Genomic DNA, 22,441 nt, shown 5'->3' on the forward strand with positions numbered 1-22,441 from the left:
TTAAGAGATTTGAGCTGTGTGTGTGTGTGTTCTGTGTGTGTGTGAATATAATCTTACTAATAACCTATACTAATTTTAGTATTAAAATTATTTATACATTTAATAATACTTGAGTCAAAGTTTCAAAATTAACATAGAAATATGATTGACATCGGCACAGTAACATGTTATAAAATACAATTACTTAATTTTAAAAATTAACTCCATATAATTAACTAATACACCAATTAAGCAATACATAATTAAGTAAGTTATAGTCCTTGCCACTTAGTCATTTAATCGTAAAAGCGAAGCATATTTTTATAAACAAATGAAATAAATAGGAAATCTATTAATTAAATGTGTGGTTGGTGCTAAGAATAAACATTAAGAATAAAAATTATCTATTTCCACAGTCTATGTAATCAGAAAACAGGCCTTATTATCCAGTGCATGATTATTATATCAGCACAGAGCACATGGTATACAGTGTAGCTTGGTACCTCAGTTGGATGCTGGCTCTGCCACGTACCGGTAACTTCCTTAACCTCCCTGTTTATTTCTCCATCAGTAAAATGAGGATAATAACAGTACCTACTTCATCATGATGTTTTCAGAATTAAATGAGATGATGCATGGATAGGGCTTACCATAACCCTTGACACCTGGAAAATCCTAGGCACAATTATTATGTACCCAGCTTGGGAAATGGTCAGCTTTGTGCATAATTTGATATTAAATCAGAATTCCGTGATAACTGGTATGCATACAGCCTAGCTCGTCTCTATGATTGGCAGGGAAATTGTAAGAACGGAAACAGGAATACTATTATTTTGGCAAAAGGCCATAAGAGTCCTCTTTTCCAACACAGTCCCCTTTCTGTTCACAAGAATCAGGGTACTGTTACTGAAAGTTTCTCTCAGTCTCACTTGCAAACTACTTCAGCAAACTAGACCTGATCACTGTGGGTTCATGTTTCCAAAAGAGAACTTACATAGATGGGTTCTTTGAGAGGAGACAACAGCAAAATGACTTTGGCTAACGTCAAGTGAAGAAAATCTCTAGAGGGAGATTAGGAACACAGGATATTTTGGGGAGGGCTGGAGAACCAGGTTTGGGAGCAGGCGGGAACAGAGGCAGCACTGGAGTGTGGAAGCAAGCCTACGAGGACCACCCTTACCTGCTCAGAAAAAAACTCTAGGGAGAATGAGGTCTTACCCTTTCATTCCTCTGTTTACAAGGTTTAGGACGCACGCCAGGCCTGTCTGTACTGGGACAGAGCAAAGAAAGATCTGTCCCTTTGGATCACTCTGGCAGGATGCCAGTCCCAGAACACTGCCGAGGATGGGTGCTTGGAGAAGTGTGAACAGATTCTGGACAACCTCTGAACATGGGGTGGCCACAGTCAAATACATGAGGCATCATAGAACCTCATGAAGCTTAAATATAATTGCGTGAATGTTACTGGGAGGAAAACCAGTCCAAGCTCCCATCAGGGAACTTTAGCATTAATACTTTGAAGGATTTACATTGGGAGAGGGTACATAAAACCATAAGATGACTATAAACTAGCAGAGCTCTAACATTTTTCTAGGATTAAACAATACCATGGCTATGAAAATCCTTCATAAAACACAGCCCACTATGTGAATGCAAAGTGTTATCAGTCTCAGGAGATGTCTGTTAGCAAAGTAGACGCCATATTTACACACAATCAGTGGGAAACCAGACATTCTCTTGCCCCACCATTGTTCCCCTATCGACCAGCTCTCTTCCCTTTTAACAAGATCAAGTTTTAATCATAGCAAAAGTAGAATTTTAAGAATTTTTTTTAAGAATTTTAAGAAATTTTATTCAGAAAGAACGCATACCCTCAGGGTATGCTAAATACATAGTCACACAGACACACACAGGCCCCATCTGAAAGCTATTCATAAGGTAGTTCTCCTACAGGTTTAATTGGCAACATTCAGGTATTGCACAGAAGAACCTAAGAATGGGAAGTGATTTCCAATGAGATCTGTCTCGGGAGCTGCAATCAAATAGGAATTCAGGGGATGTTCTGACATCAGTTTTAGGAGGACTAGTTTGTTTGCATCTGTTAAATTTACAGTGCTTAACTTTTCAGCGCTGAGACTGTCAAATTTCCAGGAAATGTTTTATTCTCTCAGGTTTCTTTGTCTGCAAAATGAAGCTATCACTGAAATATTTCCAAGGAAATCCCAGTGGAGATCTTTATAGACAGAGAGGTAATTGCACGGATGGAATGAATTGGCTCTAAGTCCTCGTACATGTAGAAAGGCAAATAATATTCTGATGATACAGAAGTTAGCAAATCTGAGGTTTGAGAGGTAAAAGCCACAGAGTAACGTATATGCTTAATATCAACAAAAAAAAAAAAACAAGGAAAGTTTTAGGGAGAGAAAGCAAGTTAAATCATACCATTTTGAAGCAAAGTTCAAAAAACTATACATTTTGATAAATAGTAAAGAGCCCAAATTATAGCAAAGTTTTTTAAAATGGAGACAAAAACAAATCCTATTCATTCTCTTAATATTGTCTTTTTATATACAGGACTTACATTTTGATGAAGTAATTTATGTTTTTTTATATTTAATTTTTATCTTATTTTAATGCCTTTATATTCTCAGAAATATTTGCCTACTCCATATTCTTAGTCATATTTTCCTGGAAGTTTATAATTTTTGCTTTTACTTTAGCTCCACGGTCCATCTGAAATTATTGTTTGTATATTGTGTAACGTAGGTACCATGTTTATCACTTGGATATTCAATTGTTCCAGAACCATTTATGGAAAACATTCCTTTGTTTTTCACTTAATTGTTTTGTGTCCTTGTAGAAAATTCACTCTCTCTGTATATATGGGACTATTTGTAAGATTGCACTTTGATCTATTGGTTTATTTATCTTACCTCATACCATACAACACTGCTTTATTATGTAATTTTATAGTGAGTCTTGAAATCAAGTAGTTTAAGTCCGCCAACTTTATTCTTCTTCTACAAACATTCTTGGCCACTCTAGGTCCCTTGCATTTTCATATAAATTTTGGAATCTACACATCAATTAAAAAAAAAAAAGTCTTGTTAACAGAGCTAGTATATCAGCCCTAAACAGTCTACCTCTGGGCTTTTCAGGGAGAAATAACACATATCTTGTTTCAGCCAGTTTCTTTGGGATCTCTTTTCCTGAAAACCAAAACTAACCCTAACTTATACAAGCTTTGATCGGCTCTGATGGACCGCTTGCCAAACCCTGGACCAATCACTGTGGCCAGGAAGTATGATGGAGGCAGCTTCACCAGAACCCCAAGAACTGATAGTGGAGAAGAGATGGCTCCCCAGGAAAATCAGGGCAAGTGCTAGAACTAGAAGAAGCTGAGAGGATGAGAGGTAGATAAAACAGTATATGTCTACCACCCCGCCAACATAGCCCCAAAATAAACAGGCTAGAGGATACACGTGCCTTGATTTGTTTTGTGTTTGATACTATCTCTTTTTGAAAAAACTCATTTGGTTTAAAATATGCTTCTAGCTATCAAGCTGTCTATACACTCTGAAATACAAACAACAGCACCCAGATCAAAGCATGTGAAAGAGACATGATGATGTAGCAATCCCAGAGATCTCAGAGCATGCTCTGGGGAAGAACTGGGCAAGCCAGCTCAGCTTTCGGAGAAGCCAGAAGCCAATCTTTTGAGGACAAGCTATCACATCCGCCAAATGAGGAAGCCTCAAAAGGTGCTTGTTTGTTTCCTTGCTTGGTTTCGCTTTATTTGTACTAATCAAACAAGTTTAAACAAAAAAAGAAGGGACATCTTTTCAGGTTGAGATTCAATATTGGAAACAACTTAAAAAGCAAGCACTGAAGGGATAGCCCCTGCCAAATATTTTCTGAAAACCCAGATGAAGTTAGGAAACACGGATGTGGCAGATGTATAAAGCCCAAAGCAAAACCCAGGCCAGTCTCCCTATTAATGCCTCACGACACTGCACGAGCATTATAATTGGAATGTGATGTTGAAGGATGACTCAAGTAATCCACTTGGCAGAAGATCTAAATTTTTTGGAACTGTCTTCCAGCCTGGGTTGAATTCCCTGCTCTGAGCTAGCCAGCTGATCTCTAGGTGTACAGCTATGAAATGAGAATGAGTGATGTGTCTATCCTGTGAGCTTCAAGGCTGCTTTGGAAACCGCGTGGCTACATCTGGGATGGACGCTCAGCTCTGGTGTTCTGAGGATTCCTCCCTCTTCTTTCTCCTTTGCTCATCTCTGATTCCATCAAATCACAGTCCAACTAACGCCTTCCCAGTGCTAGAGCCAGAAAGAAACTTAGAGACCAGGAGAATACCAAGCCCCTCATTTTCAGATGAGGAAACGTGCAAACTAAGCTCTCTGGAAATTTTTTCAAGCGTAAGATAACTTCTTTGCCCTTGATCAAGAAATCTTCCTGTTTTGTGTTTATCTTGTTTCTTTCCCACGGCTCTTTATATTTCTTCTAAAAGCATTCATCTTAAAGCCCTTCTATATGTTTCAACCAACTAAGTTTGTTGAACCTTAAAACAAATGAGATGAAAGACCAAAAAATGACTCCCAGTGTTGAAGTATATGAAGGGCATGATTGTACATTTAACCTAAAGCAATTAGTCTGAAGTATTATCCTCAACATGATGATACTGTTTTAACTAAAATTCTATCTATCTATAGTGCTGTGCCGGATACATTACAAATGGAATTAAATGGACAAGATCCCAGACTTCAGATTTACCATACCATAGAGATTGCTCTGGGTCATTTGCAGTAAGTGTTCTTCAGAGGCATCAACCATCATTTCTCCAGAGATCTTGGGTACAGGTAGATCCATGAGCACCGTGAAAGTCTTCTCAGGTAGTCCCAAGAGGGCATCCTGGACTAAGGATGAAGACCAGGTGAGAGTCCCATTTGGGAAGTGAGACAGCTTCATGTCTGCCTTCACATGGTCCACATCACCCATTAATATGGTGCCCTTAGAGACTGCTCTTTCTTTATGAACTCAGAGTTAAGTTCATGACCCACTATTCGCAAGGGAATAAAGATTTTATGGAATGCCATTTTATATTCCATCTTCCTTTCATTCTTGTTTTATTTTGTTTGCTTCTAATGTGTTTTACATTTTATTTATAATGTATTTATAATGTGCATTTTTGATAATCACTTTGAATCCTTATGGGGCAAGGTATGATTTTCATATCATATTACGTTATTATGTCAAGTCATATTAACGTGTGTGCACATAAATTTGGGGGTATCACAGAAAGAGAATAGGCTTTGGAATCATTCTGTCCTGCTTTCAATCTCTCTTCTGTCACTTGGTACCTGTGTGACCTTGAGTGAGTCATTTATCCTCTCTGAGATTCTGTTTCCTCGCCTGTAAATTGGGAGTGAGAATATCTACCTCAGAAAAGTTTGTCAGGACTGAAGGTAGTATCGTCAAATTACCTCGCACATTGCCTGGCACCAAGTAATCACTCATGTATCATTGGATATACTTATTTATGAAGCAGGTTACCTGCAAAGTATTTAGGGATGAGTTTATCTTCTAAACAGGATTGAGTACAAGCTACAGAATCAAAAATCAACAAGTGGGCCCTCATCAAACTGAAAAACTTCTGCACACACACAAAAACACAACCAACAAAATGAAAAGGCAATCTATGGAATGAGAGAAGATATTTCCAAACCATAAATCTGATAAGGGGTTAATATGCAAAATATGTAAAGAATTTATGCAACTCAATAACAAAAAGATCCAAACAATTCAATTAAAAAATAGGCAGGAAAATCTGAATACATATTTTTACAAAGGCACAATCCAAATAGCGTCTCAACATCTCTAATCATCAGAGAAATGCAAATCAAAATCACAATGAGATATCACCTCACATCTGTTAGGATGGCTATCATCAAGAGATAAGTCTTGCTGAGGATGTGGAGACATTGGAACCCTTGTGTACTGTTAGTAGGGAGTAAATTGGTGCAGCCATTATGGAGAACAGTATGGAGGTTCCTCAAAAAATTGAAAATAGAAATACCATATGATCCAACAATCTCACTTCTGGGTATGTATCCAAAGGAAACAGAAGTAGGATCCCAAAGAGATGTCTGCACTCCCATGCTTATAGTGTCGTTATTCACAATGACCAGGATATGGAAACAACCTAAGTGTCTATCGATGGATGAATGGGTAAAGAAGATGTAGTATATATGTACAATGGAATATTATTCAGCCATGAGAAAGAAGAAAATCCTGTCATTTGGGACAACGTGATGGACCTTGAGGACATTGTGCTAAGCGAGATAAATTAGACAAAGAAGGACAAACATTGTGTGATATCACTTATATGTGGAGTCTAAAAAAGCCCAACTCATAAAGACAGAGAGTAGAATGGTAGTTACCAAAGGCTCATGGGTGGGGGAAATGGGAGAAGTTGGTCAAAGGATACAAACTTGCAGTTAGAAGATGAATAAGTTCTGGGGGTCTAACGCACAGCATAGTGATTATAGTTAAGAATACTGTATTATATACTTCAAAGTTGCTAAGAGACTAGATCTTAAATGTTCTCACCACAAAAAAGAAATGATAATTATGTGACATGATAGAGGTGTTAGCTAACACTATGATGCTAATCATATTGCGGTATATAAATGTATCAAATCAACACATTGTACATCTTAAACTTACGCAATGTGATATGCCAATGATATCTCAATTAAAAAGTAATAATAAATAAATAAGTAAACAGGATTGAGCATTTTCTGCCAACTTAAGAAGACTGAATCCAACAACATCAATACTGAACTTCTTCTCCTGTCCCAAAGCAAAAGTGCCAGCTTCAATCAACCCTAAGTTGTCATCTTGACAGAGAGAGGGAGGGAAAGAGGAGAAGCAGAGGAAGAGGGGTCAGGGAGAGCCCCTGGATTAATCCTTAAGTGAATAGCCACAACTATCAAGACCATGGAGGCAGCAATATGCCCAGCTCCCCACTTGCGTGTTCATTGGCCAGTGTCAGTCTCAGCATCAACTGGGAACTTGTTAGAATGGGAGAAAATATTTCCAACCATATATCTGATAAGGGGTTAGTATTCAAAATATATAAGGAATTCATGCAACTCAATAACAAAAACACCCAAACAATTCAATTAAAAAATGGGCAGAAAAACTGAATAGACATGGCAATGCAAATCAGAATCTCTCCTGTGGAGGCCAGAAGTGTATCTTTAGAGTTTAACAAGCTCTCCAGGTGATTCTTATGCACACTAAAGTTTGAGAAGCGCTGCTGGAAGATACTAATGCTAGAAGGTACATTTAGCCATCAGACAGTCCAAATGGAACAAACCAATGACCCACAGGCCAGATCCAGCCTCCTGGATTATTAGTTTGGGACTGCAAAATAATTTTTTAAATGGCTGCTTTCAAATTTTGAAAATCTGAATTTTCAGGTGATCTTGAAAAATCAAAAACTACAGTAAAATTAAATCTGCATTTCCATAAGGCTATGTTTAATAAAAGGTAAATGGCAGTGCTCCTCTTTAGAACAAGCCTGCACTCTCCAGTTTGCCATAGTCCCCACCACGCCCAATGATATCACACCTGGTCCACATTACCCATATATCATCCCTGTCAGGCCTCTGTGGGCACTTGGTTTAAAGTTAATAAGGAAATTTGTTTTAGACCCAGCCATATATCTGACTTGTTGGAAGATGAACCTTGCAAGATGCCAGCAGCAACCTGTCAAATGCTTGATCCATTGCTGGATCTATTGCATGCATCCTCCCGTAAGTGTAGGGCATTGAGAGATTAGCTTGTTAGACTCTTAAACACAAGACAAGGGCCCCAACAGCATGGGGGAAAGACAGCCAAGTATTCACTCCTGAAGAGCCTTCATGAAGGGCTGGGGGGCTGACACTACATGTGAGTTTTGACCATTTAAGTGTGGGCTGTATATGGGAATGTGGAAAACAAGGGGGAAGGGAAAAGAGCCTGGGTTGTTTGTTGTGTGTTTTTGTTTTTTGTGGTTTGGGTTTGATTTGGTTTTGCTAGTCCCTATTCTCCCTGTATTCTTTCTCCATCTTCCATTTAAAAATGATAATAAATAAACAAAAATTTAATTTAAAAAATGAACCGTAAACTATCATTCCAGTGAATAACCCCAAAAATAAAGAGTAAGAACTACAAGATGGTCTGACATGCTCAACCAATGTTCATCTTCTTTTTGCATCTTATACGGGAGGCGTCGTGAAACCTTATGCCTTCCATATATGTGCCGGGAGTTTTGTGTATCTTTTTCAATATAGCGATGAGTTAATTTCAGAGACCTTCCAGATTTCTGTTAGGATTATACTTTATGGTACTGCATACCTTGGGACAATAATTTTATTGGAAATGCATTTGTAAGATGCGACTTTTCACTATTTAGAGAATGGAGTCAAGCGTGTTCAAGACTTATTTACATCGTAGATATTGTTTCAAATTCTGTTGAATGGCTGTTTCTAAAGAAAATTAAATGTGAACCCCAATTTATGTTTTTATTTTTAAATAGCTTACACAAATTGATTCCTTTTTAATTGAAAGTTACTTGGTTTGATTAAGTAACCTCAATAACAATAGCAAAGTCAGTTTGCAATCGCTTGATTTATTTCATGTTTTGCCACTCTGCCATTATTAAATTAATTCACTTTCTAATAAAAATAATTCCTAATGTTGAGAAAATACAGACAAGTAGAGAGAAGCTTTATTAAGATCATCAGTATTAAAACTAAATCCTTTTTTCTCATTAAAGAAGATACAGTCAATTTAATTAATTCACATTAATCCCTAGTTGACATTAAATTCATCTAAAAATCCACACTCATATAGATTATTAAAATCAACGCATTAAAATGTTTAAAATGATTAATATATAGAAGAGACACATTTCTAGAGACTCAAGTGATTATACCGTAAAATGTTCTATAGATGAACTAATCATTTGAGGCCATTTCTTTAGTTTATCAAATACTTTTGATTTAGAAAAATAAGAAATAGAAAAGTATCTTTTCTAAAGAAAAAAATTAGAAAAACTTACTAGGATACTGATTTAGAGTTGATATTTCCTTCTATATGAACTTAAAATGATCAAAGTATAAAAATTGAGCCCAAAATTATCTTTATACTTACGTCATTTAAATCCTTATTTTGAGAGACAGCTCTCTTTCGTGAAACTCTCTGATATTTTCTTCTTTTACTTTTTCTAGAAAAAAGAAATTATAAGGCAATCAACAGTTTACCTCCAATATTTTTTAATCATTCTATATTGTAAAACTCTTTTATTTTAAAACGTCTTTGTATATGAACTTATATGAAGTGGACTTTGGGAACTGAGTTCTAATTATAAGTAGATGCTAACTGGCATATTTTTATTCGGGCTTTATCAATCTGTTGTCAGGTCACTTAACAAAATGTCATCATGCACGTTAATGCTAATTTCAGATTGATTTCTCATCCCAAGTCCATGCAGATCAGCCTTAGAAAAGTTTAACTGCAGTTTGTGAACTTCCTTATACAGGGCTCAAATCTTCCACCAGGGCAAGCCAAGCCAAACAAAACAACTGTCTTTTTAAAGCACACTGACGTAAAGAACTTACCTTTCACATGAAATAACAACAACAAGAAATAGACTTGTATTTCATCCAGCTTTTCAATTTAATGATAAGCTCTAGAGCTAATTAATTTAATAGCCTAAAAGATGCCAATTTTCTTTATTTACCTTTTTTGTCTTGATAAACATTAGCGTGCTTGAATGGACACCCCTATTTTCCTCGGAGTTTTAAAGCTTTCTTTCATGTGTGTGAAAAATGGCTAAAGATGTCAGGGTTTATCAAACAGAGCCTTGCTTTTTTGGCTGGTCTCTTTCACCTTATCTAGCAAACACATTACCCTCTCCATCAAAATGTGGCAGGGCAAACACCGCAGTAGGCTCACACACACAACTGGGGCTACCTTTAAACAGCCTCTAGACTCTTTAAACTCAGCTAGAAAGCTGATTAGGTCCCAGATCTTGGGCATTATCTTATTTTTGATAGTGGGGCTATGAAAAGGCAATAAAGAAAGAGCTGTCTAATAGGGTGGCAAGTTAAAGTGTCTGCTTACTTAAGAACTGTACTTAAAAGGAAGGGGAAAAAGAACTGTGTAAACTAGTTTAACTATTTGCAAATCTCAAAGGGAGCAATGTTTTAAAAAGGAATTTATATGTGAGTTAAAGGAGAACCGTGATATTCCCTCTAAATCTCAACAATCACATGCAGGAAACAGCCGATTGCCATGGTGGCTTTCCCTTTCTGCGAATATTCTAACATCTCTGTTTAGTATCTTTGAGGCAACTTTGAACCTATTATTGGTCCAAATATGAGAAAGTCAAAGATTCCTTCCGGGTTTATGAAACAATCATGAAAAGACATATAGACTGTTACATATATTTCACGAATGTTACCTTCCCCTGGTCTAAAACAGCAAATTAAGTAAAACATGAGAAAATATCTAACACTGCTGAGATTCACCTTTCTTATCAAATCGAGCAATGACAGATGACATTTAGAAGGAAATATTTTAGCAGATGCGCAAAATACATGCCTGTTTTTCAGAACTAACCTCACACAAAGTCCAGCTTCTGGGGACCTCATGGGTTTTTGGCACAGGTACAGAGTGAAAACAGACTGTCTTGCACCATGGAGCAGGTTGAAAAGAAAAGATGTGAGTAGGATGTGGAATGCTGGGTGTGGTTCAAAGTGGCAAGGTCAATGTTAACATGTGTAAGAAAACACCAGATCCTGTCCCGGCTTGTTTGCATGATTTAGTTTGGGGAGTGACATAAAATGAAAACTATTCATACGCGGGGTTCTGTGATCTAACTGTAACCCAAGCAAGTCATATTCTGTACCCCGTGCAGGGTGACCTAGAAGGAAAGGGGAGGGGAGCTGTCAGCTGCCTTGCAAGCTCTCTGCTTTCACTTTAGCTCTGATCTCAAGTTACTATCTGAAGTGGCAGTAGGTCAGCTCAAAAGCAGAAAGAAAGATACTCCATAGTCAAGGGAATGCTGATACTATTGATACTATTATTCCCAAGTGAAACTGGTTTGTCTTAACTTCAAAAGACAACATGTGAAAAAATCAAATCCCGAAACATTTTATTATTTAATTCCATTTGTTTTCACATCAAGATCCTAGTTTTTAATCAATATTCTAACATATTATCAGGAAATAACTCTTTCTGTTAAGAATAAATTTAAACTTGAATAGTCTAACGGAGGACAGTGCCTGGCACATAGGAAAAGCATCATGAAGCCCAGAGGATGTTAAAATACGCTACGAAGGACTTAGGTACCGAAGGCAAAATGAGGAAGGAACCTGCTGGCACCCTTACCAAACACAGTGGCTGGAGAGAAAGTCACATGGCTGTTGGCCTTTTTATGGGCTCTTGATGGCATCTTCCTGTGATTTGGCGTACAAACATTTCACTGGTGTACCTGCCACTCTCTGGAGCTACATTTTAGCTTGGCATTTATGTAAAAGGTTCCTCAGTGTGTCTGGGGCCTAGGGAGACAGCAAGAAAGACAGAAATCACTTTGCCTCTTCAGGGGCAATTTTACACTTCAGATAGTACAGATTTGAGCACAATGCCTCAATAGAAGCACTTCAAATTTACAGTTTAAGTTTTAGAGTTGGTCATGACATTCTGGGTGACCACAACTAAAACCGCTATTGTTAATAATGATATTAGTAAGACACGAATGCATACCATGGGCCATAATAATAGCTGATGCGAATCTAGAAAGAAGGTCACGGCAGGCACTGCTTCAAGAGCTTCACATGTGTTAACTCACTCCTGACAGGAACCCCTGAGATGGATACTCTATAATTTCAGTCGATTGGGAAACTGAGGAACAGAGAAAGGGAGTAACTTACCCAGGGCTGCACAGCCAGCAAGTGGCTAAACTTTAAATAAGTTAATTTGTATGTGTGTCTGCGTGTGAGCATGTATTAAACAGGTAAAAGCATCTCCTTAAAAAGAAATAGGACTGCGCCCAATTCGTGTCCCCAGGAGACAACAGGTGAAAGTATTTTCTTCATGATTATGGGGAACGTACATTGTATTCTAATAAAGAAACTTAGTGGTCGGTGGCTTTAAAAGGTTTATTTTTAGTGCAAACCAATGATTTCTAAAACGTTTTGGAAAATGGCTGCAAATAGACTCATACAGTATCTCAAAACTCTTTAGCTCAAGTGATTAAAATGTGTAGATTTTGTTCACCTCAAGCAAACTGGCCTTTCCTTCACTTGCTTGACCTGCCTTAGTCCCCCCGGATGCCAGTGAGTCAGAGGTAAATATTTCCTTTGTCAGCCTGCCCTTTTTCTTTCTTTCTGGATATTGTGTCTATACTTACTTTTGATAACGGTTGTTTTCTCAGCAGAAAGATGCATCTCCTGGAGTTTTGCAAATATTTTGGGTTTTGTCATTGAACATCATCCAAGGGTAAATAGCAATATTTTGGGATAAAAAAAGTTGCTGAACATGATATTATCAGCAAAGAAGGTATACCAAACCTGCCCCAAACATAAGGGATATTTGCTAGAAGGAAAAATTAACTGGAATGCAGTGTGGATCACACTTGGTTAATTTCTTTACCATCATTATAAAGTACAATCAAGAAAAAAGATGCACTTTTGTGACTAATAATATTAAAGAATGAGGATGAATGAATGAATTAATGATGAAGAAAGTTTTAATTATAAATGTTGCCAGTTGTTGCCCAATATTAATAAAATATTAATTTTTCCCCCAATATTAACCTAAGACCTAAAGGTAAAAATAACTACTTCAGAAGTGTTGACTTATTTGGGGGGCAATTATGCAATTAATATCTTTTTAAATGCTGTGTATCTCCACCCTCCGGTGTAGCATTATATACATATCCAATTAACCACCTTGGTAATGACCTTCCCATCCGAGCTAGAATGATGGACAAAGATACCTAATAGTGCTAAGACTGCCTTTCAAGTCTTCAAGAGTCATCCCAAGAGTTTCTAAAGGACAAATGTAAAAATAGCAAGCACAATACATAGCATTTCAATTACTGGAACATAGCACACATTTGAAGTTTCCGTTTTACACACACACACAACCATTGCGAGCCAGAATAATAGTAATCCAAGAAGATACACAGAAAAAAATGTGTCCCATTTTCATTATAGCAAAAAAAATATTTTTTGAGCACACTTTGGTTAGTACACATACACATGCACTCTGTTGGTGTAATCAAAAAAAGTCAAGGAGAAGTCTTCTTCCTTAAAGAAATCTCATAGGAAATAATTATTAATTGGTCCTTCAGCAGGTGATACTAATTTCAGGTCACAGATTCCAGAACCTCTAGGATGTGCCCACATGATTTACTTGAAAAGACATGAATATCATGGAAGCTTATTCTGCACACTGGACAGTTTGTCACTTGTAAAAATAATGTTTCTTCACTCACGGGGCTGTGGGTGGGGACTGAGTACTGGTAGGAAAAATCTAGTCTGCTGCCAAAGGACTTTATGAATTAAATCCCAATGCAACCTCAGGAGACTGCCCGTGAAAAAGAACCATTTTGTCTGCCTTTCTCCTGCTTCCACATCCTAGACCTGTTATTGAAAGGAAGAGAACAAACAGAAAGCCCACAATCTTTCACATTTTCCCCACCCACACCCCACCTCCATGCCACCCCCCAGCTAAGGAAATGTTGGTCCAACCACAAATTAAAATGAATAATCTGATCACACTTGGGGAACCAGGGTAAATAAAGGTTGTGTGCCCTGTAATTATACAAGCTGAACCATCTCAAGAGGTATTTAAAATATTTGGGGGTTGCAGGTGGAGAAAGGTTTCTTGGCGGTAGTTGTTCATTGAAATCTCTTACAGGAATTTTTTTTTTTTTTTTGAAACCTAGTCTGTGATGCAGAACCTGCTGTGCTAAATTATGAACCAAAGGCTTTGGGGTGGGAACAATCAATCAAAATACCTGGGGTAGTGTGTAATGTGCATGCTCTTGTCAGCGTGAGCAGGCTGCCCCTGAACACAGTGCCCCAGCAGGTTAAATAAATATGATACTATAGACAAACCGACAGGATCACACGGCGGCATCAATCAGCTGTTGATAAAATACAATCTTCCTTTAATACACGCTGAGAAAGTTATTTAACACTTACAAAACCTATATCCATTTCTTGTCCTTTCTTTTTTTTTTTTTTTTTTTTTAAGTCTTCTCCGAAAGTGTAACTCTTTTAAAGGGCAAGGGAAAGAAGTTGCATGTTCCCGGGGAAGGAAGAAGATTTAACGGCGCCAGAGAAACAGTGAGGCACAGCTATTTCACTAGGGGGTGTACAAATAACAGCGGTGGGGGGTGGAGGAACTGTCCAGAAGGTCGGGGAGAATGCAAACCAAGCCTGAAGCTTTTCAATGGATCTCGAAAACGTGGATACCTTGTTGAAACTACTCCTGCAGTGAAGCCCCTGGTGCAAAAGCAAACCCATGTTCTTTCAATTCTGTTCTTATTTCAGCTCATTTCAGCTCTGCAGTGTGCGTGCATCTGGAGCGGATGAGGGAACTATTCTGAATTCGTTGGGGGGAAAATTACTGGACAGGAAATCATTTAAAAGGAGGGCGCCCCCCGTGAACTAAAGAGAAAAGTGACCCCATAGAGCTGATGGTCAAGAGAAGATCCTGGACGACTTCACACCGGTCAAACTTGGGGGTCAGTAAGAGGGAAACAGGAAGACAATCGCCCTGAGTTCGCAGCGAGGGTGTTAGCGCCCGCGTGCTTTGTGGTTTAAGAAAAAGCTCCTGGTTATGATTAAGTATTCCACTCTCCCCACTCGCAAATAGGCAAAAATAACAGGGGTTGGTGCCAGGACCCTCTAGAGCGCCGGCCCAGGCTGGGCTGTCATTTCAGGCGGTTTTGACTGTAACCTTCGGCTCGAGCCAGGCGTCTCCCACACGCTCACCTTGCCCCAGTTTAACCTCGGCTTCGTAGCCCCTGTCGCACGTGGCCCCGCGCCCCTGCGCGCCTGTGTCGGCGCTGGGGAGGGCATCCAACGCAGAGAGTGGGAAAGCCCCGGGTAAATGCTGACAGGCTATCTCTTAACAAGTGAAGATTAATGTCCCCTCTAAAACTAAGCTCTCCTAAGTGCGGTCGGGACAACATAAATACTGGGAGTGAAGAAAGGCGTCGCCTGCCACTCAAAATACCGATCTTTCCCAGCCTGTTGAAACAACTCGCCAGGGCAGCTCGAGGTGTTGACGGCCACGTTTGTCAGCGCGTGGTGCCTCCCCGAACCCTCCTCGGCGGCGCCCCCAGCTCGGAACTGATCCAATCGCGGCAGCGGTGGCGGCCTTAGTGCTGCTCCTCCCAGCGTTTCCCCGCACGCCCTCCCGTCCGGGTTTCCGAAGCTCCACACCAGGGCGGAGACTGCCCTGGCGACCCAGGGGCCTGGGGTCCGATTGGCCTTAGATTACTGCAAACCAGTCCCCGTCCCCAACACACACACCTTATAGCAGCCTCGCCCGGGCGGCGGGTGCCAAGTTTGCGCACGTGGGGGCAGGTGGAGACTAGAACAGCGCGGGACCTGGACGATCCAGTCTGGACCGCCCTCTCCAGCCCCCTCCCAAGCGCCCCACCCAGCCCAATACCCAATTCTGAAGCCCTTCTGGGCAGGAGGCGGAGAGGGATCGAGGTGAGGTAGGAGGTAGGGATCTGGCTGGCCTATCAGCACTGCCCGTCCCAGAAACTCTCTTGGGGTTCCCCTCTACGCCCCCACACCCCCCTGCCCCCGCCCGTCGGGTGCAGACCCCTCCTGCGGTAGTGGCGACCCGGGCCGCGGGGCCTTGAGGAGGCGCTGGAATCCTTGTAACCTTTTTAGAGACTTTGCGCTTTCAAGAGCTCTTTACCTGAAACTGACACCCGCAAGCACTCTCCGGGGGCCTGCTGGGCAGATGGAGTGGCAGGGCCAGGCAGGGCCTGTTGGCGAGACACGGGAACATTTGTCGTGGGTGACCCGGCGCCTCGGCTTCTGAGCCCACGCCGGCGCGAGGAGGCCCGCGCTAATGTAATAAAGCGAGAGCGACAAGAGGAAAGGCCTCTCTCGCCCCGGGGCCGCCACATGCTCACTCCGTTTTACTGTCAGGGCTGGTCGAGGCTGCGGCTTCATTTCATATTCCATTAATATTTACAGCAGCTATTGAATTTCCCATTACAAAGTTCACCATACACACTGCTAATATGAAATTTTAATAGTATTGTGCACATTATGAAAAGTCCCACAATTAAGAGGGGAGGTGGGAGGGTCCTGGGGAGAAGTGGTCCTGGGAAGTTATCTGCCGCTGACCGCTGGAAACGCCCCCCAAGTCGTTAAATGTATTCATTTGCAACTATTACCATAAAGATGGGAACCAGGGGGCGTGCTATCAATATTGAAATCAAAAGTGAGGGAGGGAATGCAGTGGGTAAAAAGCTCACTGGTTAAACTGAGTCTGCAAAGTTGTGTGCATTGGTGTTTTGCCCCATAGATTTTTCTACTCTTCCACAGCTAGTGTCCTCGGATAAAAAAGAGAGAGGAACCAGTAGAAATTTCTAGGTCGTGTTGGGTTCTAGCTGCAGCCGGTCCCAGGTGGAGGTCCCAGGGCTGCCGGGGCTGGCAGGTGTGTGTTGGGGGGGGGGCGGTCCTCTCCTCCCAGCTTCCCCGCACCCAGAGTCTGGAGCCCCCGAAGTTCCCAAAGCTCCAGTCCCGGGGGTGGCCCCGGGGGAACAAACTGGGCCAACAACTGTGAGATTCACCTGTCTCTCAGCTTTTCAGGATTCGCACCCCAAGGTTAGAGAGTTTTCCTGGGAGAAAGATTGTCTGGGAAATGTGGTTCCTTTTCCAAGTGATGTGTAACCCATCCGAGAGGGACAAATGCTAACTTGGATTGAAAAGGGATGTGAGGAAGAGAGAGAGGGAGAGAGCATTTGGCCTGGACCTTTGGAAGGACTAGTGCGCAAAACCCACCCCAAAGCCGTGGTGCCTAAAGTGGCTCAGAGGGTGGCAAACCTAGAGGCTCTGGGCCGGGCCACGCTGAGTTGGCGTAGAGTTTCTCTCGCCGGCCTCTCAAGGGCCGCGCAGCGGAGCGGTGGGGTCAGGATGTGACGGTGGCGGGCTTCGGCTTCGGCTGGAGGCGCGCCTTCTGACACAGAGGGGCGGCCAGAGAGAGCATCGTCCTCTGGCCGGGCCGCAGGCACGCCTCCCCCGCGGATGGAGAAGCTCTCTCATCTCCTAGTCCTGTCCCAGACCGGCCCGCGGCCCTTCCACCGCGTATACCCGATCGCCACACGCACGACACCCGCCGAGATGTGTGGGGCCTTCCCACTTTATAAACTGTAGGGACAGTCAACTTCCTGGGAGAGCCAACCGGTCCCCAAGCCTCTCTCTCACCTTCTGCATTTAACCTTGCCCTAGAGTGGATAAAGTAGAAAGAAAGGCATACTTACTTTATCTTGGGGTGGGAGTGGAGGATATGATGAAATGTCTGTAGTCTGCACCCGGCGCGCACACCCCCTGCTCACCCACCCTCACACCATCCCCTCCCCATACTCCTGGGGTGTAAATTAATGACAGTATTTTGAGCATCAGTGTGGTGTCTTAATAAGCTTCTATTTCTGCGATGAGAAGGCAATTTCTGAGTCTTTAGGTTACTTTTCAGCTAAAGGAAAATGACAGTGCCAGAAGGTAAAGAGGGGTGAGATTTCCACAGGAAGATCTGGTGTTGATATTTTCCGGGTTTTAAAAATTATCACTATTATTATTATTCCCCCATTTTGACCGTTTTTTTTTCTTTACAGTCCCGAAATGTGTCATGCTTTGTCACATCCTCTGTGTGTGTTTTGAGAGAACATTTGAATAAAAGGCTCGATGCCAGGTATTGGTGACACAGGGGGTGGAATTTTCAGCCGTTCCACAAAGAGTTGGCCGCCTCTATTTGCATAAGGTCAGAGTAGTGCTTCTGATAGAACTTTAGCAGCATCTCTGTCTCTTAGCAACACTCTTGCACTCTTGGTCCCTGCATTAAATTGACTGGTCCCTTCCTTTTCTTCCTTTCATTGGGAGGCTTACAATAAAATGTCACCCTTCCAACCTGTGCCTGTCACCCAGTAGGTCATCTGTATCTCCCCCCTCCCCTCCCCTCCTCCTCCCCTTTCTCTCCAGTGCCAATTAGATGATGAGATGATTCACTTGGTGGATTCCCAAAACTGTTTCATTTTATTGTGTTAATTAATATTAATACCATTTCTCCCTTTGTTATTAATAAAAAGCCCTCATAAACAGAGGTGCGATAAGGAGCAAATTGCCAGCACCTGCTGAACAATGGGCCTGGAGAGGGGTATAAGGCGAGTGGGGATGGAAGGAGCAAGGTTTGGGTCAGCCTCCCCACCCACTTAGTTGATTTGGGGTTGAGCACAGCCTGGAAGCCCTTGAAGTGCTTGGAATATGCCAGGCAGCCCTCTTGGCTCTGGGATGGGACATGGTGACAGGATCCAGATGCTGATAGGTGGTGTTAATGGAGGGTCACATTTGGACAATAGTATCCATCACTTGCCTCCTGGCTCTTCTGTCACATAGAGTCATTTCTGACTACTCCATCACTCAGATTTGGGATAGATTCAATTATTATCTTCACCTTGGCAACAGGATATACAAATCTATGCCCAAAGGACTAAATTATCATTGTTGCTGTTATTACTACTATTATTATTATTTTGACTTCTCCCTTCCTCTTGTCCATTTTAAAAGAAGAAACTCCTAAGTATTCAAAAATTCCTTCCTATGTTAGCTTAAAAACAGCTGCCAAGTTACTCAACTTCAGGGGATAATGGGTCCTTAATTAGTACAAAGAAACTTTTGTTTGAATGCTTGAATGATTATTGCTGATTTTTATAATGTTACCAGTTGCCCAAATTAAATAGTCTCTGGAAGTTTTCTAAAGTTTTAGAAGGGTCTAACTTAGAAAGGGTCTTTGGGCTATCTTTTAAAGTGCTATAAAATGTCTTTGCTTTTGAGAAGTGTTTGCAATTGAGTGAAAACAGGAGTTGTAACGAAAAGGAAAGGAGGAGGAAGAGGAGACAGAAAAGAGAAGCCTCCTTTATACGATTATTGTTCATAAAATTAAGAATTAATTTAAATCAAGATAAAGAAAATTAAAATCTGAGATGTTCTTCCCATGGAGGAGGAATCAGAGAGACTTAAGGGGTGATGCCGAAGATCCTTTCAATTCTGTCCTTGCTTTCTTGGACAGAGAAACTGACCCCCTTTTTAAAAGAGAGGTCTGTTTTTCTGTAACATATTACTCATCCCCTGGGTGGTACAAACGGGAAGGTGAAACACGCTGTTTTTCCTTGATGTTTTCACAAATCCCTAGCTTCGCTTTCTCCTCTCTTCCTCCTAGCTTCCACACCCTGTAATTCTTGCAGTGTATTGCTAGATAAATTTTCAGGTAATGGGGTCTGAGAAAAGCAAGCAGGGTGAAAAGTCAACTAGCTCCTCTTTAATAATTCACGTGTCATATTCCTTCCACTATGTCAAGTTTGCTAAAGAAGATAGACAGAGGCTGACGGGCAGCCACTTGAGTTTATTATCCCAAGCTTCAGAAGGGAGGAAAACCATAGAAAGGGAGGTCCTCATTCTTCTTAAAAAGGGGCTAAAGCAGCCTAAACCTTCCTCAGATCTTCATCTCATCTTCCTAGCCTCACTTTCCATTTCTTCTCTAAGCTACCTGGAAGATATATAAAAATAAGGGTGCAAAAAATATTCCTGGGGACTTTGTCTATTTTCATTTGCCTCTCCTTGCAAATTTGTCCTCTTCCCTCCTCATGAGTACCTTCATCCTTACTCACTTCCAAGTGGCAATTCTGTTCATATTTTTGCCCAAGATATAGAACACCTCTGCCAGGGCAATTTCACTTACAGATGACGCCTCTTGTTTCAACTTTCTTACAGAGAACCTTCCTTGTTTTTACAGCTGTTTTGTGTGTCTGTGTGTGTGGCATTGCTGGTGACAGCTTCACATATCTTCTACTTAAAACTCTCTATTCTCTTTCTTTTGGGACAGGTGTGGGGGTAAGTTTGAGACATGCGATTTTCTTTACTCTCAACAATTTGCTGTTTCCAGAAAGAGGGAGGGACACAGCGTAGAGAAAGGACAAGAACGTGTGAAATCAATGGAGTTTTAAGCATATGTGAGTTTGATTCTGGAGGGCTAATTGATATATAACTAGATTCCAGAAAGGAAGAAAGAAGAAAAAGAAAAAGAAAGCTGAATTCTTACCTGTTAAGACTTTGCCCAAATGCAGAAATGAGCATTAAACTTGACCAGTTTGCATTTCCCTGTTGCTTATGCTGCCTCAGCAGATTTTTAAGCATGCCAATTTACACAGACCAAGCCAGGGAAGCGATTTCGTTTACAATTTCTCTCCCCCAATCTTTGCAAAAGCAAAACATTAGAGAAAAGTTTTCCATCACAAGGGCTAAAACTTTTTCTCTGTGTTAGTTATTTAGTGAAAAGAATCCTATAGTTCAGCAGATCTTTTAGCTGGCTAGCTGCTGATGGACAATCATTTTTAAATCAACTGTTTTCATTTTTTAGTTCTGAAGTTTAAAAGAAAAATAACACAATAAATCGATCTTTTGGGAAATATAGTTTTATCTTCAAAATAATTTTTGATTATCACTAAGGGCACATCATGACAGAAAAATAAGTACTATCTCCCATTCCAGTCATTTCATGTCTTCAATGCCATAAAAATTATCTATTTTCCAGGAGCCTTTTCCACTCAGTTTCATGGCTCTTTAAATTTAGCGTATGTTTTTGCAGCAGCTGCTCTGCACTCACTTAGGACTTGTTTTTCCAGCTCGGTTATTTTAATATGAACCTTCTCCAACTTCAGCCACAAATTTACCATAGAGATCTGTTCATATGTCTGATATAACTTGGGTGAGGGGAGGTTTAACTGAGAGTTCCAGAGAGAAAGCAAATAATTAAAGTTTATAAAAATCAGGCACACTTTGACATGGGGAGAATAAATAGTTCTGAAAGAAACATAGTAAAATATTGAGTTGTGGTTGGGAAAGAAAACAAAATTGGGTTTGCGTTGGTCTATCGCATAGTGGGGCGAGGGGTAAGATATGTCCAAGATTGTCACTCCAAGAAACTGCCTCTTTGAAACCACTCTCTAGAACATTTGGGAGTTGTTACATTTTATCCAATTCAACCATCGTGCTAGCGCTGGTGCAACTTTTCAAACGCCTGGCAAGACCCAGCCCTCATTCCGAGAATGGGAAACCCGAGGGACATTAGCTACATATTTGCAGTTTATCTGTTGTGTCCCTCCTCAATGATAGAGGTAGGCAGGGATGTTCTCATTTTATTTGTATCTATTTCTTTTTTTTTTTTTTAACTAGAAAATGGGGGAGAATTGAAAGATGTGCAGAGTTTGTTTTTTAAAGCATTTTGCCATCGTGTGCTAAGTGTTGCTGGTAGAAAGTTTCTAGTTTCCGGCTTTGATCGAGCTCAAACCCTTTCAAGAAACGAACTTTGTAAGGAAGCTTGCGTTTGAAACTGCTAACCACGACGTCTCTAGATTTGGGTGATGGGAATGAAATTTGTTAAACCTATCATTCTTCTTGGAACACAACCTTGCCCCCTACTCCTTTCCTCCTCCGTTTCTCCAGAGAACTCTCCCCTGGAACTCAATTGGCATCCTCAGACCAACCCAAATCTTGCACGTTCCACTTCCAGTTGGGGCACGGGTTTTGTGTTCTGTTTAGGGTCCCCCACCCCAGCCGGGGTTCAGAGCACGACAAAACTCTGCAGGTCTGGGCACTCACACAGACAGAACTATTTTCCACTGGCGATGGGTGATGAAAAGGATTTGAAAAGCTGCCAGGAAGAAGGAGGACATGTTCCCCACCCTGCAAAATCAGCTTGTCAGAGGGACCCTGAGCAAGTGCTAAGCCTGGAGTGCTGATTTAGCAGAAACCCCAAAAGACGCATCTCCCACCTGGCAGGAAATATAAGTCTCTGGCTCGCTCTCATTTCTCTTCTGTTTTAACTAGGTGAGAGGATGTAAACTCAGAGAAAACCCAAAAGAACTCAGAGAAAGTCTAGTGGACGTGTGCATGGGACACAACGTAAATTACGGGATGGCCCTGCCTCTTCTCACAGACTTCCAGAAAGAAAGAGCGCCCCGGAGGGAGGGAAGTGCATATTTCCTCTGTATAACCCAAAACACAACGTAGCAAATATGAGCGGAGGGGGTTGGCGCGAATTTTCTCGGACGATGGATGGATCGGTTGCAGCAGTGGCT

The 22,441-nt window shown here is 41.1% G+C and overlaps 1 long non-coding RNA gene across 1 annotated transcript in view; it reads right to left on the reverse strand.

The window, feature by feature from the left end:
• Positions 1-22,441, reverse strand: part of LOC124234791 (uncharacterized) — a 91,561-nt gene that overhangs the window by 21,182 nt on the left and 47,938 nt on the right. The window contains exon 2 of the long non-coding RNA XR_006887407.1: positions 9,196-9,268. This is a non-coding gene — a long non-coding RNA (uncharacterized LOC124234791). The remainder of the gene's footprint in view (positions 1-9,195; positions 9,269-22,441) is intronic.

This window comes from Equus quagga, chromosome 2 (assembly GCF_021613505.1).
Source record: "Equus quagga isolate Etosha38 chromosome 2, UCLA_HA_Equagga_1.0, whole genome shotgun sequence".
Classification (NCBI taxonomy): domain Eukaryota; kingdom Metazoa; phylum Chordata; class Mammalia; order Perissodactyla; family Equidae; genus Equus; species Equus quagga.